We start from the raw sequence: 7,388 nt of genomic DNA on the forward strand, positions 1-7,388 counted from the left end.
TTTTTGTTTTTTATTTTCAGACAGGGTCTCACTAAGTTGCCCAGGCTGGCCTCAAACTTGCAACACTTCTATTTAGCCTGCTGAGTAGCTGGGATTGCAGGAGTGCACCACCACAGCTCATTTAATTTACTTTTTTTTTTTCTGGTACCAAGGATTAAACTCAGGCCCTTGTGCTTGTGAGGCAGGCCCGTGCCACTGATCTAAATCCCCAGCCCTCATTTACTTTTTTATGCAATTCTGTTTTAGGATTTCCTCTTGGTCTCTGTACATCTAGCTCTTCACCTCTAACTGCTGCATAATATGTACTTCAGGTTGCATCCCCTGCATTTTATTTACCTGTTTGTTTATTGCCCTCTGTTTATTGTCTCTTAATCTCCACTTCTTTGACATTCCCAACCTTTTTTTTTTTTTTTTTTTTTTTTTTTTTTTAAAAAACCCCCTTTTTCTCTTTCCACCCTTTTTTTTTTTTTTTTTTTTTTTTTTGGTATTGGGGATTGAACTCCAATTCTTGTGCTTGCAAGGCAGGAGGCCGAACCACTGAGCTAAATCCCCAGCCCTTCCCAACCATTTAAAAAAATATTTTATTTTGAAACAGGTTCTTACCAACTTGACAAGGCTGAGCTCAACCTTGTGGTCTTCCTACCTGAGGCCTCACAGAGTTCTGGGAGCACAGGTGGCTGAATATCTTGTTACACAGTCTCTATGAAACAGTCCCTCTGGGTTATGCACCCAAAGAGGGTTTGCCAGTCCATAGGATATCTGTGTGTTTAATTTCACTGTCTGCCACTAGGCCATTTCTCAAGGTGCTTGAATTGATACACATTCTCACTAGCAGTTCTGGAGGATTCTCTATCTGCTAGACCCGTACCAATACTTAAACAGTTTTCTTATTCTTTTGCTAATCACATGTGCACTCAGAGGTATATATCACAGTTGTTTCAATTTGTTTTCTAGGGACAGGATTTAGCTCAGTGGGGCTGTCACCTGCCTTGCAAGCCCAAGGTCCCAAGTTCAATTCTCAGTACAAAAACAAAACAAACCCAAAATTCTCAATGTGTTTTCTTTCTTTCTTTTTTCTTTTGGTCCTCTGGGGCATTTTATCTGTATGATTTACACCCCCAGAAAAAGAATCCCAGGATTTTCCCTCCTGTATGATTTCATCTTGCTTCTTCGTAATCCTTGATGCCAGCTAAGGCTGTCAGTACCATGAAGCCAAACTGATGGGATGGAAGCAGATTATTCTGCCATTTTCCCAGGTCCTTCAGTTGCACATCAAACCTGGGAATGATCACTCCATACTCCACACCTGCCTGTGTGGTTCACAATTTTTCTAGCCCTGCGATCATCAATGATTTCAAATTCGCCAATGTAACCATGCTTTTTCATCACAGTTAGAAACTAGATGATGACTTTGGAGCACGGCCTAGTAAGGACCTGGCATTTGCCTCTCTTTTTGGCATTGTTGATGCTCCTGAGAGCATAAGCCAGGACATTCATTGCACCATTATGGTGGCACAGAAAGATGGTGGAAACTAGTTATAGTTTTTTTTGAGACAAGACTTGCCATGTGGTTCAGGCCGGCCTTGAGACTCACAGTGAAGCTCAACCTGTCCTTGAACTTGCGATGTTTCTGCCTCAGCCTCCCAAGTGCTAGGTTCAGTTTCTATTTCATGGATTCTAAGTAAGTTTGATGATCTCCAGTACCATCCAGGCTTTCTCATTTTGTGAATTATTTTTTTTTAATGCTTTTCTATTGAAGTTTCTTTCTTTTTTCCTTGTTGATACACAGAGTTCTCATATATCCTATGCATGAATCACTTTTCAGGTTTATATTTCAAATATCTTCTGGTGTACCATCTACTGTATTAACTTTCTGATGACATTAAGATAAGCAGTTTTTCTGGGTGTGGTGGCACATGTCTATAATCTCAGCACTTGGGAGCCTGAAGCAAGAGAATCACCTTGAGTTTGAGGTTAGCCAGGGCTACATATTGAGTTCAAGGTCACCCTAAACTGCATAGTGAGACCTTGTCTCAAAAAAACAAAAACAGGGCCCAGGATTTAGCTCAGTGGTTGCACTGTCTGCCTCACAAGCACAAGGTTCCAAGTTTGATCCCTCGTACCAAAAATAAGATAAGCAAATTAGCTAATATTTTGGTCCATAGCTTGTGGTTTTAAGATGCTTATACTTTCCCTAAGGTATTCTCTTTATGTTTTCTTCTGTTGGTGTTGTAGTCTTGTCATATTTATGTCTGTGAGGCATTAGAAATTTGACTTAATACATATAAGATGTGGGTATAGCTTAATTTTTCTGCTATAGCTTCCCCATAAAGAATATATTAATATTCAATAATCAGTCTTTCTCCATCAGGTTTTATATATTAATATGATTCTGAATTTTTTGTTCTTGTTGTTTTTTGAAATAAGATCTCACAACTTAGTTCAGGCTGACCTTGAACTCTAGGAGATCCTCCTGCTTCAGCCTCCCCAGTGCTGGGATTGCAGGTAAACCCTCTGACAGTGAACTACATTCTCAGCCTCTTATTCTATTTTATTTATTTTATTTTGGAGAAGGGATCTGCTAAATTGCCCAGGCTGGTCTTGAATTTGCAATCCTCCTGCCTCAGCCTCCCAAGTAGCTGGGATTACAGGTGTGTGCCCTGTTCCTGGCATGAATTTTTTATGAGGTCACCAAGGCAAATCGAGTATAGTTAAAGAGGAAACAAAGTCCAAGGCTGAACCCTAGGCTACTTAACTTGGAGAAATTGGGAAACTCAGGAGGAACCAGAAAATATTAAACAAAGATAGTGAGATCCTAAGAATTACTGAGAATTAGCCCTATTTCACCAAAGCTCATCAATCTGCTTTCTTAACATTTTCAATTTTTAGTTTGCTGATATTCTATATTTTGTTATTATTGCCCTTTATTTTACTGATTTCTGCCTATGTTTTTATCATTTTCTTCCTTCTTGTTTATTTGGTATTGCCTTATTACTCCTTTTCCAACTTCTGGAGTTGAATATTTAGGTCAAAGTTTTCAAATTGCTCCTATTTTCTGAAAAACGTATTTTATTTATTTATTTTTGTTTTTTTGAGACAGGGTCTTACTATATAGTTAAGACTGACCTGGAACTCACTATGTAGCCCAGGCTGGTCTTGAACTCACAGTGATCCTCCAGCCTCAGCCTCCTGAGTGCTGGGATCACAGGTGTGTGCCACCACGCCTGGCCCATAACCTATTTTAAATTTTCTCTATTGCTTTAACTCTTTCTCCCAAATGCCTTTGTTTCGTATTTTTTATTGTTCTTTAGTCCTAATTGTTTTCATTTTTTGGTACTGGAAATTGAACCCAGGATCTCACACATGCTAAGCACACACTTTACCACCGAGCTATGCCCCCAGCCCTAATTATTAAAATTTTTCTGGACCAGGGATTTTGCTCGGTTGCACTGCACTTGCCTTGCAAGCACAAGGTCCCGAGTTCAATCCCCCATACAAAAAAAATTCTTTATTTACTCTTTAGCTGAAGGATTATTTAGTTTGCTTAGTGGGTTTCATGATAAACAGGCTACATTTTCATGATGCCTTTATAATTCATTTCAAAATTTATTCCATTTTGACTGGGTATTATAAATCTGAATGTAATTGATCCCTTGAGTCTTTGGTACTACCATGTTCAATTTTTGCAAATTTTCCATGTGTGTATTTTCTGCTTGAGGAATATTATTAATGCATATAATAATATTTTGCATACACAATTTCCCTTTATGTTTTATAGTTCAATAATTTTTCTGATATTAAGATTGCTACCTTGCTTTTATTTCAGGTTATATTCCCCTAATGCATTTTTTCTTGCATTTTAATTTTCCATTATATAAATGCTCTTACCTTTTGGGGACGCCTGGAAAGGAGTTTGGAAATGAGAAAGCGATCCCCCCTCTGAGTCTAACGCTGTTTCCATGGGATCCTGCATTTTGCTCCTGTGGGTCCTTCCCTCACCTCACAGGATGGGTGAAGAGCATGGAGGGATCATGTCCACTCCCCACAGGCCATGTGTGGCACCTTTATAGGACACACATTATCCTTGGACCAGACTCTGACATCCTATGGTGTTGTATGTACATGACCCAACAGGGCCAACTCTCAGAGTCCTAGATACAAACATCCAGTGTCCCCTGCACACTGCAATTCAAAGGCAAGGTTTTGGACATTCCTAACAGGGCAACAAGATGACAACAGAAAACAGGGTATAGTGGTGTATGCCTGTAATCTCAGCACTAGGGAGGCAAGGCAGGAAGGTTGCCTTGAGTTCGAGGCTAGCCTGTGCTACATACTGAGTTCAAGGCCAGGCTGAACTGCACAGCACAACCCTGTCTCAAAAAACTAAAAAAAAAAAAAAAAAAAAAAAAAAAAAAAAAAAGATGACAACAGAGAGAATGCATTAGACACAGCAACAAGTGAGCTAAACAAGACTGTAGCCTTGTAATCAATTAGTGAAGAGACAATGATAGTGAAAAAAAGATGATGTTGAGGTTCAGGCAAGAATTCTGAGACCACAGCCCCCAGGGGAATAAGATTTTGGGTAGGAAGGGAGATAGGAGTTAAAGAAGCCTTTTGTTTTTATTAAAACACCAGAGAATGTTTGTATGCTCTTTGAAATTATTCAACAGGGATGGGCAGATTGCTGATGGAGAGGGCAGAGGTAAGTTCTTCTTCCCTAGGAATGGGGAAACACCACCTGCATCATTCCAGAGGGTGGAAGGCAGGGTGCAAATATGGGTCAAACTACGGTTTAGCTGGTAAGAGTTTTGGTTCAGGTAGGCATGGCAGTGCATACTTGAGGCTGAAGCAAGAGGATCACAAATTTAAGTCCTGCCTTGGCAACTTAGGCCCCATTTTCTTTTCTTGTTTTACTTTTTAAATTTTTTCATTTGTACATGTTTGCAGTACATACTGATTACATTCATTGTGGTGAAATGGTACATGTACATAACATATCTCAATTCCCCTTATCCCCATTTTTCTTTCCTCTATTTTTTTTTTTCCTTTTGGCCAGCATCACATTTATTTATTTATTTATTTATTTATTTTTAGATTTATTTATTTTTAAATATCAAGTTAAGGGCTGGGGATTTAACTCAGTGGTTCCACGGCCTGCCTTGAAAGTGCAAGGTCTCAAGTTTGATCCTTAGCACAATCATCATCATAATCATCATCAAGTTAACTAAAAACATTTGTTTCATTTTATTTTATTTTTGAGACAGGGCCTTGCTATGTAGTTCAGGCTGGCCTAGAACTCACTATAGAGCCCAGGCTGGCCTCTCTCAGGGATCCTCCTACCTCAGTCTCCTGAATACAGGGATTAAAGCCATAAGTCACAATGCCTGAGTAAAAACACAGATTAAAACCAGACTGATAGTAGGGCTGGGGATTTGGCTCTGTGGTTCCACAGCCTACCTCGCAAGTGCAAGGGCCCGAGTTCAATCCTCAATACCACAAAAAAAAAAAAAAAAAAAAAAAAAAAAAAAGTCAAACCAGACTAATAGGCCAAAAAACATATAAAACACATGAAGCAATTATACTAAATCAAGTTACACTTTTTGACACATTGGCCATGCTGGATTACAGTAAGTTCTTCTCTATTTGATATTTAAGCTTGTGTGTCTAATTTACTTCACTTAATATTATGGTCTCAAGGTGCAGCTAATTTCCAATAAATGACTCAAGTTTATCTTTGTTTATGGCAGAATAGTAATCCATTGTGTATAAATGCCACATATTCTTTATCCATTCATCAGTTGATGGACGTATCTATTTAGCTATTATGAATTGTGCTGCTATAAACATGGGTATACTTAAATCACTCTAATACCTGAATGATGTCTATAATTCTTTTGGGAAGATACCCAGGAAGGGAATAGCTGGGTCAAATGGAACTTCTAGTTTTAGTTTTTTGAGAAATCTCCACACTAATTTCCACAGTGGATGTACCAGTCTACATTCCCACCAACAACAGAGAATTCCCCCCTTCCCTTGTGTTGCCCATGAGACCCTGCTCAAAAAAAAAAAAGCTTTGCTTTTCTGTCAAAGAACCTGAGAGTGGCTGCTTTAGCAAGTGGGAAACATACTCTCATGGAGAAAATGACAGACTACTTGGGAGTATGAGTACTTATTTCAAGTTTGTGGTCAAGGAAGCCTCTCAGTCTGGTTGGGAAGTTTCTCCAGTGTCCAAGGAGAATGGTGAGGCTCATCCAGTCTGGGTTTCCTCAGACAACACAGTGCTGAGGGAGACGGGGAAACAAAACAGGAGTACTTGTCTGTGGAGAGCATTGTAAAGGAACACGACATGAGCGCAGCCATATTGGCCTGTGAGTCACTCGAGCAGTGTGGACGTGCGGTCGCTATAGCAATGGGCTAGTTCAGCTGGTGGTCTGATCTATTGCCTAGCAGATGTAACCCATAATGGTTGTTATTGTTTCCCTCTGGAATGTGTGGGCGGTACTCTCGCTCCCCTGCAGCCCTCGCTCCCATGCAGCTGGAGAGTATAAAAGGAAGAGGTTCTGTAATAAAGCAAGCTAGGAACTTGAGAAGAAAGGTGCCTCTTGTCTCTCTGTCCTCGTCCTTTCAGGTTTAGGACCTGCTGGACGTCGCGGCTCGCGACACTTGTCCATATGCATGATGGGGCAGTGTGAGATGACTCAAAGGGTAAAGGCAAAATGTGAGTCCAATGCCACAGGGCCGAGGCATGAAGCAGTGGGTAGGTACAGTAGGATGGGTTCTGGCACTGACCCAGCTGGGCTGTCTTGGGAGGGCTTGGCCCTTTTGTTTCTGTTTCGCTAGAAATGTAAGTAAGCACAACTTATGAAAGTAGCAAAAGTAAACATTAGTAAGGATGGAGCTATCAAGAGAAGAAAAGTGATAAAAAGAAAATGACAAAGAAGTGGTAGTGCCCACCTGTAAGCCCAGCTACTCAGGGGGCTGAGGCAGGAGGATCATGAGTTGCAGGCTGGCCTGAGGAATTTAACGAGATCCTGTCTCTAAACTGAAAAATAAAAACAAAGGATGGGGATGTAGCTCAGTGGTAGAGCGCTTGCCTTACAGCCCAAGGGTTTGTACCCTAGTATCCAGGAGAAGGAGAGAGATTGCATCTTTCCAGTAATCTCAGATGTAGGAAGCCTAGCATGATGGTTTGAGCAGGTGAAACGACACAAATACAAACCAGCACACCCCTGCGGTTAACCACACCACGCAGGGATAAGATGAAGGACGCTAAGCACCTCGTGGCGGGTAAGCTCGGGTGGGTTTAGCGATACTATGCGCCTGACCTGGCGAAAGCGGGGCGAGAACCCGCCCCCAACTCCTCGCTCCCGGCGTGCCGCGCGGTGGCG

At 40.9% G+C, this 7,388-nt stretch overlaps 1 pseudogene; it reads right to left on the minus strand.

The window, feature by feature from the left end:
* Nucleotides 1-1,031: 1,031 nt before the first annotated feature.
* LOC104866466 lies at nt 1,032-1,497 on the minus strand (annotated as a pseudogene).
* Nucleotides 1,498-7,388: the final 5,891 nt, after the last annotated feature.

Source organism: Fukomys damarensis, unplaced genomic scaffold (assembly GCF_012274545.1).
Source record: "Fukomys damarensis isolate Sample0158 unplaced genomic scaffold, DMR_v1.0_HiC HiC_scaffold_5, whole genome shotgun sequence".
Classification (NCBI taxonomy): domain Eukaryota; kingdom Metazoa; phylum Chordata; class Mammalia; order Rodentia; family Bathyergidae; genus Fukomys; species Fukomys damarensis.